We start from the raw sequence: 21,261 nt of genomic DNA on the forward strand, positions 1-21,261 counted from the left end.
AATAACTGGTTCAGAGTTAGAATCCAATGAAAGTGATTCTAAACCCTCAGTGAGAGACTCTACTTCTTGAGCTCTTAAACGTTCGTGAAATTCCCTTTCGGGTTCAGAATATGAAGGAGTTAAATCAGTGTTAGAAGAACGTAAATTCATGCATTAATTTCTATTATGCAATCACAACACCAAAAGCTTTTCTAAGAATTGAATTCCTTCAAAAGGATCAGATAACATAAAACAATGATAAAAACCTTTAAACAAACAGATTTTCCTTCTGATTTTGCTCACGTTTCGAATAGCCAAAAGATGCAGCAGAGGGGCAGGATTCGTTTGGTCCCAATATAATTGAGTACTATTTGGCTCCAATAACCCAGTCCATGTACAAATCCAACTACTACTACGAATCAGAAAAATTATCTTTTATTTAACTGCCAACTCCCCGGCAGCGGCGCCAAAAAGTTGATGTGGTGAAACTATACCCTTATTTTGAACGGATTTGAGTTGTTTTGTTACACGAATTGATTTATTGTATATATGGTACTTTAATGAATTCGGGTTGATTTCACACATATATAGGCAACTAGTCATATCCGCGTAGTTTAGTTTTATAGGTAAATCCGATTCGTTCCACAGGGAGATGAAGTGTTGATGGTTTTTAATAGTCTTTGAAATTAAACTAATTTAAAGGGGGTTTTAGATTAGGAATTATATAATATAACAATAATGAAAAATAACTTAATTAAACTAACTTACTTGATAAATAAAATTACAAGATTACAGGATTTATAATCATTAAATTAAAAGTGAACTAAATGAAATTATACTATTTATGATAAAACAAATGTATTATTGAATGGTAAAACAATAACTTGCAATAAAACTAAATAATTAGGAATTTGTTTTAACCAATAAAATAAAATAAAAATTTTTAAATTAACTAAATAGAAAGTTTTAATTAAATTAAAGATGGATGAAAGGAAATTATAATAATTAAACTAATTATAGATTAATTACTTTAAAATAATAATAAAGATTTTAATTAAAACTTGGAATTTAACAAAATTCGTACCAGTACTGTTTTTATACATACGCGTTTTGCGTATATATATACGCATTCCGCGTATATTTTGAAGATACGCATTTCGTGTGGAAGTGTACACGATCCGCGTATGTTTTATACGATGTGACAAAACAGTAAGTATTTAAGCTGAATGAGATTAATTTATAATTTTAATTTTATGAATAATAATACTTAAAAACAATAATAATAATAAATTGTAATATATAAATGAGAGTGTTCACTTAAATGTTTCACCTCTAGATCCATGGATTGTTTTGAATTTAAGCTCTATTAAAATGTTTTAGTATAAAACTTTATATTTTTCTTTCAAATATATAAAATTTCAACTAGCTAAATTAAATCTAATTTTCATTCGATCTTATTTAGATAGTTTACTATTCCCCAAGTATTTAAATTGAGACCTAACCTAGTTTTGACTTTCGCCAAACCTTAAATCGTAACGGTTTCCCTTTTTACTATTTCACGATTATATAACTAATTATATTACCCAAACCACCAAATCTTATTTCTAAATTAGTGCTAATAATTTATCCATAAGTTCATCTAAATCACTTTTAGTGTTGAAGTTTAATTTATATTAATAGAAATAACCTTCGCTATTTATATCTAACAAATTAAGTGATAAGGATTAAATATCTAATTACATAATAATGGTTCTTTTAGCTAGGCACAATGTTAAAAAATACTTAAGTTACATTTTAATATTTACAAATAATAACAATCCATTTCACTAGGGCTCTACATTTAGGTAAACACTATGGAAACTTAGCTACTCATTATACTAGGGTAAACATAAAAATATAAATATATAAACATAATAATAACGATAAAAATTGATAACGATAATTTTAATAGAATAAACTTACAAAAATCTTCACTTTCAGTAACTTCAAATGGTCGAAAATTACAATAACAACACCCTTGCACTCGAACAATAATACCCTTAATCACGTACAATACACCCTTAAAATTGAAACTATCCTAAATCTTGAATCTTAAAATTAATACGAAATGAAAATTGACGTAATTGATACGGAGTAAATGAAAAATAAACTAAGACAGTGGCTAAAAATAATTTATGATACGTGTTTGTGTATTTCTGTCTGTCCCTCTGTGTCTTGATGTACTCCGTATTTGATGTTAAAGCTAAGGGGTACAAAATAGTAGTATTTTTGCAAGAAAATACTATTAAATACGATACGATTTTACACAAGTTATTTATTTATTTATAGAGTGGATATACCTAAACCTTGCTACAATACTTATAGGCAGTGTACCTAATCGTACAGTAGTGTAGTTTTTAGTAAGTCCGGTTCGTTTCACATGGATCTTTTAAACAAGCTTAACGCTATATTTTTAAAAACTATATTTGTAAAACTACAAAAATATATGTAAGTAGTATTATTATTATAAAAGGAGGTTTTTACCGTTTAATGACCAGTTTGTCAATTTTTAAAACTTTAGTCGCAGTTAAAACCTAATGTAAAATATTAAAAATAAATATAACTTAATTTAAAGCGTAAAGTAAATAACGATAATGAAATTGCGATAAATAAAAGTGCGATAAAATAAAATTGTGATAATTAAAGAGAACGATAATTAAAAGTGCAATTAAATAAAATAACAATAAATAAAAGTGCAATTAAATATGAAATAAAAGAATTATGCTTATTTAAACTTCCATAATCATGATGTTTGACGTGTTGATTTTTAGTTTATTCCCATGGGTTAATTGTTCTTTGTCCTGGATTATTCAATATCTCCATACGGATTTTTCCATAATAGTCCATCAGTCATAATCATAAAATGCGGAAGTCTTCGTCAAATTATTCTTATTCCCGAAGTCAAATATTCCAACTAATTGGGGATTCGAATTATAACAAGGTCTTAATACTTTGTTTAATGAATACACCAGGTTATCAACTGCGTGTAAACCAAGGTTTTACTACTTTGTTAACAATTACACCAATTACCCTTGAATGTAATCCACCCCTGTTTCAACAAGTTTATTAACTATTAATCCAGTTCCGTGTCCGATAAAATGAACAATTATTGGTATTTATAGATATCCCGCCCACCGTGCCCAGTCAAGCGTATGTGGTTATATATAAATACATCAAATTATAAGTCTATATATTAAATTAACGAGGTATCATTTAGTTAATATAAATCCCATTAATAGCCCATAGTCTAATTTCCACAAGTGTCGTTCTTTTATCCAAACCCCAATTATGGTACAAAGCCCAATTACCCAATTTTAATATTTAGCCCAAAATCACGATTATTTCGGCATTAAATAAGCATAATAATAACTTAGCTACGAGACATTAATTTAAAAATAACATTAACCATAACTTACAGTGATTAAAAATAGTGTAGCGTTACACGGACAGAATTTTGACTTACACCCTTACAACATTCACTAACATACCCTTATTATTAGAATTTAAAATTAAAATTAAAATTATAATATATATTTATTTATTATACGTTGAGAGAAGAGAAGAAAAAGATGGATATATTTGCTCAAAAACTGCGAAATTTATAGATGTGGCCTGTCACCTACTGCCATGCGATCGCATGGAAAATGTACTTCCAGGCCATGCGATCGCGTGGCCACTTTTTCCAGCTCACAAGAGTTTGTTTCTTTCTTTGCCGACGGATTAATAAATAAATATAAAATATAAATAATTTTAAGAATTATTTAAATATTATATTATATTTATGTGCATAGTTGGCTTGTAATTTTTAGTCCGTTGCGTCGAGCGTTGAGAGTTGACTTTGGTCCCGGTTCCAGATTTTTGAACGTCCTTGCGTACAATTTAATATCTTGTATTTTGCGTTTCGTATCTTGTATTCTTGTAATTTTGAGACGTTTCTCATCAATAATCGGAACCACTTTGATTGTACTTTGTACTTTTGAGCTTTTTGGTCATTTGCGTCTTCAATTTGTCGAATATGTCTTTTGTCTTCATCTTTTATTATTTAAACGAATATCACTTGTAAATAGAACAATTGCAACTAAAAGCTTGTCTTTCTTGAAGGATAATGCTATGAATTATATGTTCGTTTTTAGCATTATCAAATATTCTCACACTTGAGCGTTGCTTGTCCTCAAGCAATATAGTCTTGAAATAAAAATACTAGAATCACTTCTTTATTTTTCACACTTTGTACATCAGTGATTTCTATACGGCGGTATAAACAATGGTAGTAACGATGTGGTTTACAGTCCCACATGACTATGAAAATTTTGATCCTTTATGAAATTGGATCTTTATGAAAACATTTGATCTTTTGAAACTTAAATCTAGCTTTTAACCTAGATAAGTTTTCCGGAATAACCCTTCACCGGTGTTTGCAAAATGTTTTTGTGGGTTTGGTGGGTTTCAGATTTGAAAATTTTAGCTCAAAACTTGCGGTTTTGTGTCACCCACTTGCTAACCTTGTATTGGGAAAGCAACACGTCCAGTATACTTGCTCCGTATATTACCTTTCGATAAACTACCGTCCGGTTATAAAGGAAAGCGTTGAACAAGCAACTGTTAAGGCAATGTCCTCTGACATGCTTTTAATTATGGTCTATAACGTGTCGGATGCAATTACTATCCTTGGTAGGAGCAATAGTAAAGCTCACCCTATAATTTTTCAGTCTGGAACAAGGTCATGTCTTTGACCATACTATGCAACCGCCATTCTTACGGTTGACACCCGAATTGGTTCAGGTGACCTAATGAATTCCAGGTGAATTCCTAGGATTTTACGTTCAATGGTAATGAACGCATTGAAAATGGATTTTCAGAAAACAAATCGGTTTGTAATTTTGATCAAAATATTTTCTCGTTCAAGCTTGAGTTTAGATATCATTGAATTCCATGAGTTTGTAATTCTCAATCTTTAAAAGTCAATCTCAAGGATTGAGTAATATCAGTCTTAAAAGCTGATTTTTGATCTTTTAAGGAGATTATCCTTTCTGAGGGTCTGATTCATTAGTCTTATCCAGCCAATTTGCACGGCGTCCTCCCCATTTTACAAGACAGATCCTCTCATAGTTAGGATAAGTCTGACCACTTGGCGACCCTGTTTTATGCTGAGGTCCGTGGATTTCCAGCTGATTTTCGAGAAAACTTTTCAAGGTTTTTCGTAGACTCTACAACTGGTCTGGACGACAACTTCCTGACCTAAATCAAGAAGCGCGTGTCTTTTTCGGAAGACTTTACTTCCTTTTAATGATCGAATTGATTCATCATGTAGATCTATCGTTTCTTTCAAATATATTATAAGAAATTGGGTAAAACTGATAAAATTGTCCAAAACAAAAGTATCTTCAGTTATTTGTACAAAAATATGTGATATATGTTTTAAAAAACTTGGTAAAATTTTCCCACACTTGGCTTTTATTTTCCTTTATTTGCCTTTTTATTGTCCTCTATTCCATTTTAAATGAATTCTAACATTTTGGGTTGTTTCTCAATTTATGTCCTTTCCGAGGTAACAATAATTTCGGTGTTAACACCTAGTTTTATCGTTCATAAATATGTATAGACATGATTTTGAATTCATCTATTTGAAAATTTTGAAAAATTTTACTAGAATTGGATAGTCAGTATATAAGACTAGGGCTGTTCTTTATTATCAGAGAGCACTAGATTCTAATACAACTACTGCGTTACTAGTATTTTTAATGGTAACCAAGTGTTTAAATCAAAAAAATTTTAAAATCCGAAAGAATTTAACCCCTTCCCACACTTAAGATCTTGCAATGCCCTCATTTGCAAGAAATCAGTAACAATTTAAATTATTGAGGGTGATTAGCGTAGAAAAATGATTAAATTTTACCAAAGTTTCCAAACATATTGGCATTTGTTTGCTGAATGATAAATGATGCACATCATTTGTTCATTCCATCTTATTGTTACATCACATTTGTTTTTCGTTTTGTCGTCAAAAGTACTAGCTTTTGCTGAACTTAATGCCAGTCTTTGAAAATGCGCTGTTTTACCCTGTTATGTACAATTGACAATATACATACATACAAATATAAACATGCATGTTAATTTGAAATGGGACTTAAAATCCCACTTTCAAATCAAATATGAAATATTAGAACAAAATAATTAAAATATTAAACAATACATTAATGTATCACAATATCATATGTTTAAACATAAATAAATAAAAAATAATAAAAAGATAAAAATCATAGAAATCACCAACAGGAACTATGTCAATCTGGATAGGGGTTCCAGTTCATGTCATCGTTCGGGTTCCATGGTTGGTGATAGGTGTACTGGTATGCCTGGTTAGGGTCGTAGAGAGTAAATGGTGGTCTCATCTCGGGCTGGTGTAGAGGATAGTAAGCTGATCGGGTCAGAACGTAGTGATCCTGAGGTGACAGCCGGCTCTTAATCTGACGCTGATGATAGTCCCATCTATCATGCTGTCGTTGCCTGGAATGCTCGTAATCATTCCGGGCTTGCCACTGCTCCATCCGACGAAATCTCTTCGCGTTTTTCATATCTACCTCATCTACACGCTGGTAGACATCAGTCATAGCCTCCCGAATGACATCCCTAATGTCATCCGCTTCCTCCATTTCCTTGTCTGAACCTCTCTCTACCTGAGGATGATTACCTTCATAGGGTACTGGCTGATTGCGTCTACTCTTTAATACCTTAGCACCCGCATAAACCCTCAATCCTAAAGGTTCAACTTGTTCCCTACATACCATAAATGGACCCCCTTGATCTCTATCTACACCTAAATACTCTCCAATGAGAGTAACAAAAATACCTCCTCCAATTATCCCCCCTTCCTGCATTCCTTCCACCATCTTAGACAAATAAAAACCAACACAGTAAGGGATATTAACAAAGCCTCTTGGGTCTCGAATACACTTTAGGTAAAATAAATCATGTAAGGTCAATTTTTCCTTGTTGTGACCTCTCTGTGTAATCGAGTTAGCCAAAAATCTATGAATTATACGAAGCTCGGCTCTGTTAATATGTAAGTAGGTATGTGTTCTTGCCCGCCCAAAAACATTATAATCTGACATACGCCTCCAGACGGCGTTCGCATCAAAATTCATATCTACCCTTTCACCACGATAAATCAAATTAATACAATCGGTTAGTAGTAATTCAGCGGGCGTATATATCTGCAAAGCCCTGGCCATGTCCAGCATGGACATCCTGTACATCCTACGGCCAAGTATAAATCTAAGAAAACTTCTATCATCTAATCTATCTACATCTACATTTAATGCTATAGTACTCATCAGCTCAACAACCATTCCTTATATACAGGTCTACGAATGGTGAATAGACGTTCCCAATCGGTAAAAGAAGAACTGCCATACCTTTGGACCAGATGCTCCCTAACTGAGTTAGCTAGTTGGACCCTTTCCAAAGGATCCCAATCAATTACCCTAGGCACCTCTACATCTTTCGTTACTAATTTGAATTTATTACTTTGATATGCCGGGTAATCTCTCCAGCTTCTATTGAATCTCAGATTAGGATGCAACGTGTGTTCAGGAATCGTTGGGTATTCTACTGGCGGATGCATCGGAAATACTCTGAAGTCATCAACAAACAGTAGCGGATCATAATAAGGTACGTGTTGATCAGGCTGATGTTGTTGTTCCTGTTGTGGTTCTTGTTCGGGTTCTGGCTCGTATTACGGCTCATATTCTGGTTCAGGTTCCTGTTGTGGTTGTCTAGATGATGATGAAGCACCAGCAGTATCGGTTTTCTGCAAAACACATTAAACACAAAATTTGTACATCCAAATATGCATTAGTGTTAGCAAAATAACAACTTGAAACAATTACAATAACATATTAAATCAAAATTAAACTTATACACATTTTCACATTTTTTACAATTCTACACTTTTTCAAATAAGCATGAAAATTTATACAAAGTTCATAAGCATTTAACTCAAATAACGTGTTAAAACAACCTTTACTAGCAATTAAACAAGTCTCAAATGGCAATTATATCAAATTAATCAAGTTCATGAATTTTGTACCTAAAAAGTCCACTTTAATCTTCAAAAATCATGTTTAGGATCAAAGTTTGGATCATTTAGCTACCTAACATGTTACACTACTTAATTTAGCAATAATTCATGACAAAAATCGGCCATAACCTGTTTATATCAAAAAGCCCCAAATTGCTCAAGAACACAAACCCTAGATTTCTAAAAAATTTGAATTTTTTGGCTTCAAATCATGTTAAATAGCATCAATCTAGGTTATACATGCATAAAATACTAACAATTTAACACTAATTACACTAGAAATTAACAAAATCAAATTAGGTAAAATATTGGTAATTATCACAAAAACTAGAAAATTTATTAGTTTAGGGGTGTAATTTTTACCTTTTTGTTGAAGAATCCGAACCTAGGCATGATTATAGCGGATTGTAGGATGAAATTTGGTTGATTTTGGTGTTAAAATGGTGATTTTTGGGTGATATGTGTGTGTGTTTTCGTATGTTTGTGTATGTGTGAAGTATGAGACAGAATAGGTCACTGGGACTTTTGATCCTGGCCTGATTTCCAGCTCCATGCGATCGCATGGATTAGAAGGCCAAACCCCATGCGATCGCATGGGGTTCAGGTACAGTGGTTTTTGCTTTTTTTTATAAAAAAAAAAAATCTTATAACTTTTAAAACATATGATTAACTTAAATTTTAAAAATTTGTTTCTTTTTAGGATGAGGGCGTTTCGGATCGTTGTCATAGTCCGTCCCTCGACAAAATTTTAAAATTTGTCAATTTAAAGCGCGGCTTTAAAAGTAAAGATTTTTGGGTTTTTTAAATGTTTTTTGCATACTTTAGTTCAATAAGATTAAAAATAATGATAATAAAAGTTCTCGTCCCTCCCTTGGGTAGAGCAATTTCGGTTCAACGACCTAGTTTTCAACTCACGATGAATCTTTAGAAGTCAATTTTTAATTTAGCGAAATAAAGTACATTTTTGTTTTTAAATTCACACCAAACATAAATTTAAAATGCATAAAATTAAAAATTCATATTATTAAAATTTAAAAATTTACACCAAACTTTTTATTATATTTTTGTTTTTATACAACAAACTTATATTAAAAATATTAATTTTTCAAATATTTATAAACTTAAATATATTGATTTTAAAAAGTTTACAATAATAATTAAATATTAATTTTAAAAATATGGTAAAAATAAAATTAAAAATCTTTTTGGTATTTTTTCCCACTTTAATCAATCAAATATTATCAAAAATATACGCCCCTCTTTTCGGTAAAGTAATTTCGGTTCCATAACCTAGTTTAACTCATGACGAATTTTTGAAATATTTTGGATTGATTAATTAAAGATATTTATACCTTAAGAATAAACGGTAAATTTCGCAGTGATGTAATAAACTTTTGTATGATATCAATAATTTCGGTCGCAAAACCTAATTTTATTGAATACCAATTTAATACTTTATAGCGAACGATTTAGCGTTTATTATCAAAAGGTTAAAAACAAAAAAATAAAAATAAAAACTGTACATACTTACCTGTGAAATAGAATTCTCAGTGACCTGTTTTAGCCCACTCATAAGATAGCCGGACTAATTGGTTTTCCATAGCTACATAGGCATAACCTCGAGCATTCAACGATTTTTCTTCGAAACATATGAACGGTCCTTCTCTACATAAAGTAACGAACTCGGTATTGGAATATGTTTGATTTGTCGATCATTTTCCTTCGTGTGACCATTTTCCGCATTTGTGACATCTTTCAAGGTGTCGTGCTCTTCTTTTTGCTGCGGATTTGGATTTTCCTTTACCAAAATGTAACTTATTATTTTCGTTCCTGGATTCTTTTCTTAATGATACCAATTCACTTGGAAGGGTGTCATTATTACGTTTAGTGATCAAAGCATGTAGCATTAGACCATGGTATAGTTCACAGGAAGTCTTCATCTCGTAAAACCTAAAAAAATAAAAATTCAGAATGGGGGGAGAAGACTAGTTCTTTAGGGTCTGCTAGGGAAAGACCATTCGGATTCTATTCTCGAGAACTACACAAAAATAGAATATCTAACTCTAACAGAAATATGTATTACCCTTAAAAGACTCGAATCTCCCCACACTTAGTTAGCTGTGGTGTTGAAATTGTGATTAATGTTATTTTCAATTGGATCATCAACAATTTGTATATCTCTGACTTTTTCTTCAATCCATTTGTTGATTTCCTCCGTAGCTTTCACAAATTCAACTAACATCGCCTTTTCTTTTGGCGATAAATTGGATACTAATCGGTTACATAACTTAAGGTTTCCCTTAATCTTAGCATCGTGAATCCGTTTATAAAGTTTCTTCGTTGAACTGTTAAAAATGGGTTCATCTAATTTCTTATCATCAACGGGGTTCTTTGTGATCGGATCATCATTAAGTGTTTCTTCATCTTCCCCACACTTATGCATTTTTATTGGTTTAACAGTTTTGGTTGGTGGAGATTTAAACTTTCGGTTCACAAAGGTGATCGATTTATCACCATCCCTAAGTGTCATTCTACCTTCTCTTACATCAATGAATGCCTCGGTGGTTGCTAAAAATGGGCGACCTAAAATTAGAGGAATATCAAGGTTTTCCTCCATATTAATCACTATGAAGTTTGCAACAAAGGTCAAACTTCTCACGTTAACAAGTAAATTATTTGCTATTACAACCGGGTGTTTAATGGTTAGGTCAAATGATTGACCACCTATTTTGGTTGGTTTTAATTTACCCATACCTAATCTTTTGTATAAGGAAAGAGACATAATATTTGCACTTGCTCCTAAATCTACGAGTCCATTATATACAGCACCATCATTAAGCAAGCAAGAAATGATAAATTCGCCCGGGTCTCCTACTTTAGTAAGTCGAGTTGGTTTGTAAACCTTTTTCGGGTGTTCTTTTCTTGGTTCTTTCACTTCTATTTGAACTTCTTGTTCACATTTTTCTTCGTTTCTTGGAATGGGAGGTTTGTATAAGAATTCTTCTTCATCACTCCAATTTGAATCCTCCCTATTTTCCAATTTTGATTTTTCATATGTTGTTGATAACATATTTATGTTTTCATTTTGAAGGTTTTCTTGGGTGGTGAAATTATGATTGACTTCATTGTCAACTTCCATCAGACCATGTATGTAATGTTTAACTCTGTGACCATTAACTTTAAATTCAATCCCATTTGAATTTATTAACTCTATTGTTCCGTATGGGAAAACTCTTTTGACTATGAATGGTCCAGACCATCTTGATTTCAATTTTCTAGGAAATAGCTTGAATCGTGAATTGAAAAGAAGAACTCTGTCTCCTTCTTTAAATTCTTTTGAACTTCTGATTCTTTTATCATGCCATTTCTTCGTTCTTTCTTTACAGATTAACGAATTTTCGTATGCTTCATGTCTCAATTCTTCTAATTCATTTAATTGACTTAATCGTAGACATCCGGCTTCATGTAAATCAAGATTACACGTCTTCAAAGCCCAAAATGCTTTGTGTTTAATTTCTACTGGAAGATGACATGCTTTTCCGTAAACGAGTTTAAAAGGTGTGGTTCCAATTGGAGTTTTGTAGGCTGTTCTAAAAGCCCAGAGTGCATCCTCCAATTTAATGGACCATTCCTTCGGATTTGATCCTACGGTTTTCTCTAGAATACGTTTTAATGCTCGGTTGGTATTTTCAACTTGTCCACTTGTCTGTGGATGATAAGCAGTAGAGATTTTATGAGTTACTCCATATCTTTTGAGAACTTTCTCAAATTGATTATTACAAAAATGAGTACCCCGATCACTTATTAAAGCTTTCGGTGTTCCAAACCTTGTAAAAAGACGTTTTAAAAAGTTGACTACAACTCGTGTATCGTTAGTTGGGAGAGATTGTGCTTCCGCCCATTTAGATACATAATCAATGGCAACGAAAATGTAGAGATTATTATGAGATTTTGGAAATGGACCTATAAAGTCAATACCCCAAATGTCAAATACTTCACATACTTGAATGACATTTTGTGGCATTTCATCACGTTGACTTATTTTCAGACCCTTTGACAAGCATCACAGGATTTGCAAAGAAGGTGTGCGTCTTTAAAAATTGTAGGCCAATAGAATCCAGCATCGTAAACTTTTCTTGCTGTGAGTTGAGGCCCATAATGCCCTCCTGTTGGTCCTGTGTGACAATGGTTTAAAATTTGACTAGCTTCATCTTCGAATACACATCGACGTATTATTCCATCGGGACAACTTTTAAACAAATGTGGGTCTTCCCAGAAATAGTGTTTTATATCACTAAAGAATTTCTTTCGTTTTTGGTACGATAATCCTTTTTCAAGGAATCCACATACTAAGTAGTTTGCATAGTCTGCAAACCATGGAATTTTATTATAATCTATCTTCAATAGATATTTATCAGGAAAGTTGTCTTGTATTGCCGATTCATTTAGAACTTCTAATTCAGGATTTTCAAGACGAGAAAGATGATCAGCGGCGAGATTTTCTGCTCCCTTTTTGTCTCGGATTTCAATATCGAACTCTTGTAAGAGTAAGATCCAACGGATTAATCTTGGTTTAGCATCTTGTTTCAAAAATAGGTATCTAAGAGCAGAATGGTCGGTATAGACCACCGTTTTAGCTAGAACGAGATATGAACGGAATTTGTCAAAAGCAAAGACAATGGCAAGAAGTTCTTTTTCAGTAGTTGTATAGTTCGTTTGTGCTCCTTGTAACGTCTTACTAGCATAATATATAGGTTGAAATCATTTTTCAATCCTTTGTCCTAAAACGGCTCCCATTGCAAAATCACTTGCATCACAAATAAGTTCAAATGGTAGATTCCAATTTGGAGTTATCATGATCGGCGCATTAGTGAGTTTTTCTTTAAGAATATTAAAAGATTTGATACATTCATCTAAAAAGATGAATGGAGCATCCTTTTCTAGGAGTTTATTCATAGGAGTGGCAATTTTGGAAAAATCTTTTATGAAACGTCGGTAAAAACCGGAGTGCCCTAGAAAACTCCTAACTCCTCTAACATTGGTGGGATGTGAAAGTTTAGCAATTACATCTACTTTAGCTCTATCTACTTCAATTCCTTCCTTTGAAATTTTATGTCCAAGAACAATGCCTTCTTTAACCATGAAATGGCATTTCTCCCAATTAAGCACTAGATTTGATTGTTCGCATCTAATAAGCATTCGTTCAAGATTAACTAGACATGTTTCAAATGTATCACCGAAGACTGAAAAATCATCCATGAAAACTTCCATGCATTCTTCTATCATGTCGTGAAAAATCGCCATCATGCACCTTTGAAAGGTTGCAGGGGCGTTGAAAAGTCCAAATGGCATGCGTTTGTAAGCAAAAGTATCATAAGGGCACGTGAATGTGGTTTTCTCTTGGTCCTCGGGTGCTATTGGAATTTGAAAATATCCGGAAAAACCATCAAGAAAACAATAGTAACTATTTTCGGCTAATCTTTCCAACATTTGATCAATGAAATGTAAGGGAAAGTGATCTTTTCTGGTGGCGTCATTTAATTTTCTATAATCAATACAAACACGCCATCCTGTTACAGTCCTAGTAGGAATAAGCTCATTTTTCTCATTTGTGATGACAGTTATGCCACCATTCTTAGGTACGCATTGAACTGGGCTTACCCATGGACTATCAGAAATTGAATAAATTAAACCTGCATCAAGCAGTTTAATAATTTCTTTCTTAACAACATCTTGCATATTAGGATTTAGTCTTCGTTGGCGTTGCACATACGTTTTATGACCTTCTTCCATAAGGATTTTATGTGTGCAATACGAAGGACTTATTCCTTTAATATCATGAATCTTCCATGCAATAGCTGGTTTATGAGCTTTTAGCACAGAAATGAGTTGAGATTTTTCATTTTCAGTAAGAGAAGACGATATTATTACAGGTAATTCAGATTCACCATGTAAATAAGCATATTCCAAATGGTTTGGAAGTGGCTTTAACTCTAATGTTGGTGGTTCTTCTATCGATGATTTATATCGATATCTGTCTTCTTCTTTTAGCATTTGAATTTCTTCTGTTGTTAGTTCATATCCATTAGCCATAAGTGTAGCTAACATTTCAGTTTCATCAATTGGTTCAGTTCCTTCTCCTAAATAACATTCTCCCGTTCCTTGTAATTCTAGAAAATGCTTCTAACAATTCTACATGTGAATCTATAGTTTGAATATAATAACGTGTATCATCTGCAGATTGCGGTTGTTGCATGGCTCTATCAACAGAAAAAGTAACACTCTCATCCTCTATACTTAGGGTCAGTTTCTTACCAAACACGTCTATTATTGCTTTGGCCGTGTTTAAGAATGGTCTTCCTAATATGAGAGGAACTCGAGAATCTTCTTCCATGTCCAGAATAACAAAATGTACTGAAAATACTAAAGTACCAACTTTAACTAGCATGTTCTCCGTTATCCCTCTAGGATATTTTACTGATCGATCGGCTAGTTGTATGCTTATTCGTGTTGGTTTCAATTCTCCAAGGTCTAGTTTAGCGTATAGTGAATACGGCATTAAATTTATACTAGCACCTAAGTCTGCCAATGCTTCTATTGAACTAAGACTACCCAGAAAACATGGAATTGTGGAACATCCTGGATCTGAAAGTTTTTCTGGTATCTTATTTAATAGCACTGCAGAACAATTAGCATTCATAGTAACAGCCGAGAGTTCTTCCATTTTCTTTCTATTTGTGATTAGATCTTTCAAGAATTTAGCATATCTAGGCATTCCTGAAATCACATCAATGAAAGGAAGATGTACATTTATTTGTTTAAACATATCCAAGAATTTGGATTGCTTGGCTTCAAGTTTCTCTTTTCTCATTTTACTCGAGTAAGGAAGTGGTGGTTGGTATGGTTTAACATAAGGTTTAGCTTTAACTGTGTTATCTTCATTAACTTTTTCTCTTTTTCCTTATCTTGTTCAGACTGTGGTTCTTGTGGAGTAGGAATAGCTTCATCAGAAATTACAGGTATTTCAGGTGGTTTAAGTGTAATACCACTTCTTTTGATAATGGCTTTACCTGCTTCATTCCGGGGGTTAGCATTTGTATCACTAGGTAGACTTATCGATTTTCTTTCACATATCAACCTTGCTAGGTTACTTACTTCTTGTTAAAGATTTTGAATAGAAGCTTGTTGATTTCTAAATGCTTGAGAATTTTGTTCATTGGTTTGTTTCTGAGATGTGAAAAATTGAGTTTGAGATTCAACTAACTTCGACATCATATCTTCTAAATTTGGCTTTTTATCATCGATTTGTGGTGGTTTGTTTTGAAAAATAGGTCTTTGCTGATTGTAAGTATTGTTGGATACTTGTTGATTACTAGGACCTTGTTGGTTGTTGTATGGAACATTTCGGTTATAATTCTGATTTTGATTGTAAATTGGTCTTGGCGGTTGATAATTATTCTGATAATTATTTCCAGGACTTTGGTTTAGATATGAAACATTCTCTCTTTGTTCCATTGTTAGTTCAATACTGAGACAATCTCTTGTTAAATGTGGTCCTCCACACTGCTCACAACTAATTCGTATTGAGTGAATATCTTTAGTCATCTTTTCCATTCGTCTCTCGACAGCATCTATCTTTGCAGAAATGGAATCTAAGTCATGGCTAGAATCGACTCTAGCTGCTTTAGATGATCTAACGATATCTTTTTCTTGGTGCCACTCATGTGAGTGGGAAGCAGTGTTATCAATTATTTTATAAGCGTCAGTTGCGGTTTTCTTCATAATAGAACCACCAGCTGCTATATCGATGTCTTTCCTTGTAGTGATGTCGCATCCTTGGTAGAATATTTGTACTATTTGACAAGTGTCTAAACCATGTTGCGGACATCCTCTTAATAACTTTCCAAATCTTTTCCATGCCTCATATAGAGTTTCATTTGGCTTTTGCGTGAACGTAACAATTTCTCCTTGAAGTCTTATGGCTTTAGATGCCGGAAAGAATTGTTTAAGAAATTTTTCAACTAAAACGTCCCATGTATCAATCGCCCCTTCAGGTAATGATTCTAACCAATCTTTGGCTTCTCCCTTTAAAGTCCAGGGAAATAACATGAGATATATCTGTTCATATTCCACTTCTCTTATTTTAAATAAAGTGCAGATCCTATTAAATGTACGAAGGTGTTCATTTGGATCTTCCTTCGGCGCACCACTAAATTGGCATTGATTAGTTACCATGTGAAAGATTTGTCCTTTTATTTCATAATCTGACGCATTAATGTCTGGTTGAGTAATTGCGTGACCTTGGCCAGTGCGTTTAGCTCTCATTCGGTCTTCCATACTTAGAGGTTCCAGATTCTCCATAATTGAATTTGTTGAATCTGAATCAATATAATATTCTGATTTAATGGTTGGTTCCTCAACAATCTCTGTTTGAATGATTGGTGGTTCCGGAGAAAAAATTAGTGGTTCAAGATCTCTGAATTGTCCCTGAATATCCTCCGGATTCTCAATTGTGAGGTCGGGTTCAAAAAATGGATTATCGGAAATTTGAATTGGAGTTCTTGGTCGACTGGATGACGATTCTAAAGAAAAATCAACGGCAACAATATTTGCTAGATGTCTTGATCGAGTTACAGGTGGTGAACGTACAAAAGGTGGTGAACGTTTTGCTCGGTGCATTCACTGAATATCCTATTAGTTATAAAAGATAAAAATTATATAAGTTATCAAATTAATAGACTTTTCTAATTTTTCCCACGTTTCGAATAGCCAATAGATGCAGCAGCTAGCCAGGACCCTTTAAATCGGAAGCCCACAACTCGCCACTAACAAATCCAACTATTACTACGAACCAGAAAATTTTGGATGCCTATCAATTTAACCACTTAAAATAATTTTTCGTTGAAATTTAAAGAAATTTTAGACAAGAAATAGAAAAAAATCTAAGTCCTAAAAACTAGAGTGTTGAAAAATAAAAGGCGTCGAAAAATAAAAATAAGAAAGTAGCGCGTCGAAACTTAAAAAGGAACTAAAAACTAAGAATTAAAAGTTGCGTCTTACAATATTAAAGCTTAAAAGAAATTCTATATCCCAAATGACAATATCTTAAAAAGGTACTAAAAATGGCGTCGCAAAATTCTAGAGCACCTAAATCTTAGTTTAAAGAAAAAGCACTTAAGGAATTTTACGGGAAAGCCTAAAAATCTAGAAATAAAAATAACTATGGCAAAAACTATGAATTAAAACTAAATACGAACGAAAAAATACAAATATTATGCTAAAACAAATAAAAAGATACAAAATATAAAAATAAACTTAAAGTTATAAAAAGTACAATTTTTATAAAAATATTATTTTTATATTATTTATTTTATAAGACTATTAATTTTTATATAATTTATAAAACTAAATAAACTAAATAATACAAATTAAATAATAAAACTAAAACTTAAATAATAAATAAATAAAAACCTAATTGATTGCTGTTGGATGGTCAAACCTGGCGTGTCAGGTACCCTCATGCGATCGCATGAAGTTTTGCCTTCGGGTTCATGCGATCGCATGGGCTAGGTTTTCGTGCCAGGTGTTGGGCTGCTACAGTACCAGGCAGAGAGTTTTTATTATTTTTTTTTTCTATTTTCTGTTTTAATAAATAATTATATAAATAAATAAAAACTTGTATTTCAAAAACTAAAATAAAAATAAAGAAACTTTATAATTTTATATATATATAACAAACTATTAAAAATATATAAAAATTTTGTTTTTCTTTTTATATTTTCGTATTTTTTTTAAAATGTATTTTTACAAAAGCGTATTTTTATAAGAGTAAACTAAAAATTAATAAAAATCTTTTTTTTATAGCGTTGCGCTTTCGACGTTTAAGCAAGAGTTTCCCCGACAGCGGCGCCAAAAATACTTGATGTTAAAGCTAAGGGGTACAAAATAGTAGCATTTTTGCAAGGAAATACTATTAAATACGATACGATTTTACACAAGTTATTTATTTATTTATAGAGTGGATATACCTAAACCTTGCTACAACACTTATAGGCAGTGTACCTAATCATACAGTAGTGTAGTTTTTAGTAAGTCCGGTTCGTTCCACATGGAACTTTTGAACAAGCTTAACGCTATATTTTTAAAAACTATATTTGTAAAAATACAAAAATATATATAAGTAGTATTATTATTATAAAAGGGGGTTTTTACCGTTTAATGACCGGTTTGTCAATTTTTAAAACTTTAGTCGCAGTTAAAACCTAATGTAAAATATTAAAAATAAATATAACTTAATTTAAAGCGTAAAGTAAATAACGATAATGAAATTGCGATAAATAAAAGTGCGATAAAATAAAATTGTGATAATTAAAGAGAACGATAATTAAAAGTGCAATTAAATAAAATAACAATAAATAAAAGTGTGATAATTAAAAGTGCAATTAAATATGAAATAAAAGAATTATGCTTATTTAAACTTCCATAATCATGATGTTTGACGTGTTGATTTTTAGTTTATTCTCATGGGTTAATTGTTCTTTGTCCTAAATTATTCAATATGTCCATACGGATTTGTCCATAATAGTCCATCAGTCATAATCATAAAATGCGAAAGTCTTCGTTAAATTATTCTTATTCCCGAAGTCAAATATTCCAACTAATTGGGGATTCGAATTATAACAAGGTCTTAATACTTTGTTTAATGAATACACCAGGTTATCGACTGCATGTAAACCAAGGTTTTACTACTTTGTTAACAATTACACCAATTACCCTTGAATGTAATCCACCCCTGTTTCAACAAGTCTATTAACTATTAATCCAGTTCCGTGTCCGGTAAAATGAACAATTATTGGTATTTATAGATATCCCGCCCACCGTGCCCAGTCAAGCGTATGTGGTTATATATAAATACGTCAAATTATAAGTCTATATATTAAATTAACGAGGTATCATTTAGTTAATATAAAACCCATTAATAGCCCATAGTCTAATTTTCACAAGTGTCGTTCTTTTATCCAAACCCCAATTATGGTACAAAGCTCAATTACCCAATTTTAATATTTAGCCCAACATCACGATTATTTCGGCATTAAATAAGCATAATAATAACTTAGCTACGAGACATTAATTTAAAAATAACATTAACCATAACTTACAGTGATTAAAAATAGCGTAGCGTTACACGGACAGAATTTTGACTTACACCCTTACAACATTCACTAACATACCCTTATTATTAGAATTTAAAATTAAAATTAAAAGTATAATATATATTTATTTATTATACGTTGAGAGAAGAGAAGAAAAAGATGGATATATTTGCTCAAAAACTGCGAAATTTATAGATGTGGCCTGTCACCTACTGCCATGCGATCGCATGGAAAATGTACTTCCAGGCCATGCGATCGCATGGCACTTTTTCCAGCTCACAAGAGTTTGTTTCTTTCTTTGCCGACGGATTAATAAATAAATATAATATATAAATAATTTTAAGAATTATTTAAATATTATATTATATTTATGTGCATAGTTGACTTGTAATTTTTAGTCCGTTGCGTCGAGCGTTGAGAGTTGACTTTGGTCTAGGTTCCGGATTTTTGAACGTCCTTGCGTACAATTTAATATCTTGTATTTTGCGTTTCGTATCTTGTATTCTTGTAATTTTGAGACGTTTCTCATCAATAATTGGAACCACTTTGATTGTACTTTGTACTTTTGAGCTTTTTGGTCATTTGCGTCTTCAATTTGTTGAATCTATGTTTTGTCTTCACCTTTTATTATTTAAACGAATATCACTGGTAAATAGAACAATTGCAACTAAAAGCTTGTCTTTCTTGAAGGATAATGCTATGAATTATATGTTCGTTTTTAGCATTATCAGTATTATATATTTTTTTTGAAGAAGTTCACCCACTTGTTTAATGAGCCTCCTAACCGCTCTTTTGTAAAAGAATACATAAAGTATTTTGAGGCGTGCTGGTTAATTCATATAATAACTTAAAAGTGGCCATCCCATGTGAATTTTGGATCTGAATCTGGTCTCAACATTACGCGTTTCGCGTAGTAGTTCACACGTTTCGTGTAAGAACAACAACATTACGCGTTCTGCGTACAGAAGTACGCGATCCGCATAAGAGTAACGGCAGTTTTTTTATTTTTGTTTCTATTTTTGTTCTCTGTTGACCCCGTGTTGACATATATTGACTTGGAACTTTCATTTGAACTCTTTTTCTTCGATCATCTTGAACTTGCATTCGGGTAGACGTTATCTCGATATATATTTGGTTTAAATCCGTCGTTTATCGTCGTTCCTTCAAACTTTAAGCTCGTGTTTACTTTTGTCGTTTTTTCTCGTGAATTATGCATTGAATGTCTTCGTAAATGGTAAAAGCCTATGAAATATAAATGATATTGCGTCAAAATATATGTATGTTTAAAGCAATATCAAATATTATATATTAAACTATATATGAATTATTGAATTACTAACTGTGGACTACCAACATTGAACAATTAAAAATGAATTAAAATATTGATTATAACATATGAAACTAAACAATTCTTCAAGTTTGCCACTTGATATCATCTTAAACCTCGTTTGCATATTGACGATTACAATCTGTGTTCAAACCTTTCATGATTCTTGAAAACACCTCAATCGAGAGGATGAACCAAACGCACTTCATCTACGGAAGAAAAGATTGATGCATATTGTTATGCACCTGAAAACACTCGGAACCTGATTAAAATTTTAACACGTAACTGTGCCAGCTCCTTTGGCGTTGTTATTACCGAAAATAACTTTGCAATCTCTTTCCAAAGTAGCCAATTTTGTCACAGCTCCATCAAGTCAACTTCGACTTCTCGTTCGAAACAACCTTATTATAACCTTGATATATATGCGTGCTCTTTTATTGTTACCGGGGAACCTTTTATATTCCACCATATTACCAGCAGACGTACCAGCAACCTCGTTGCTCCTTGGCTTAAATCTCTCTGAAAAACCATTATATTTGTTCATTAAAACCCTATCATATACTCATCGACATCTTGTAATGATAATTACCATACCAAATATCGAGAGGCATCAATCGATAATCTCGGATTTCTCAGCGATTCTACGACAACAATTATATATATATATATATATATATATATAT

General features: G+C 32.3%; 1 non-coding gene across 1 annotated transcript; it reads left to right on the forward strand.

The window, feature by feature from the left end:
• The first annotated feature begins 15,968 nt into the window (after positions 1 to 15,968).
• Positions 15,969 to 16,075, forward strand: LOC139860631 (small nucleolar RNA R71). Its single transcript, XR_011763258.1, has one exon. It is a non-coding gene; the product is annotated as a small nucleolar RNA R71 (small nucleolar RNA).
• Positions 16,076 to 21,261: the final 5,186 nt, after the last annotated feature.

The sequence above is a fragment of the Rutidosis leptorrhynchoides genome, chromosome 7 (assembly GCF_046630445.1).
Source record: "Rutidosis leptorrhynchoides isolate AG116_Rl617_1_P2 chromosome 7, CSIRO_AGI_Rlap_v1, whole genome shotgun sequence".
In the NCBI taxonomy this organism is placed as follows: Eukaryota; Viridiplantae; Streptophyta; class Magnoliopsida; order Asterales; family Asteraceae; genus Rutidosis; species Rutidosis leptorrhynchoides.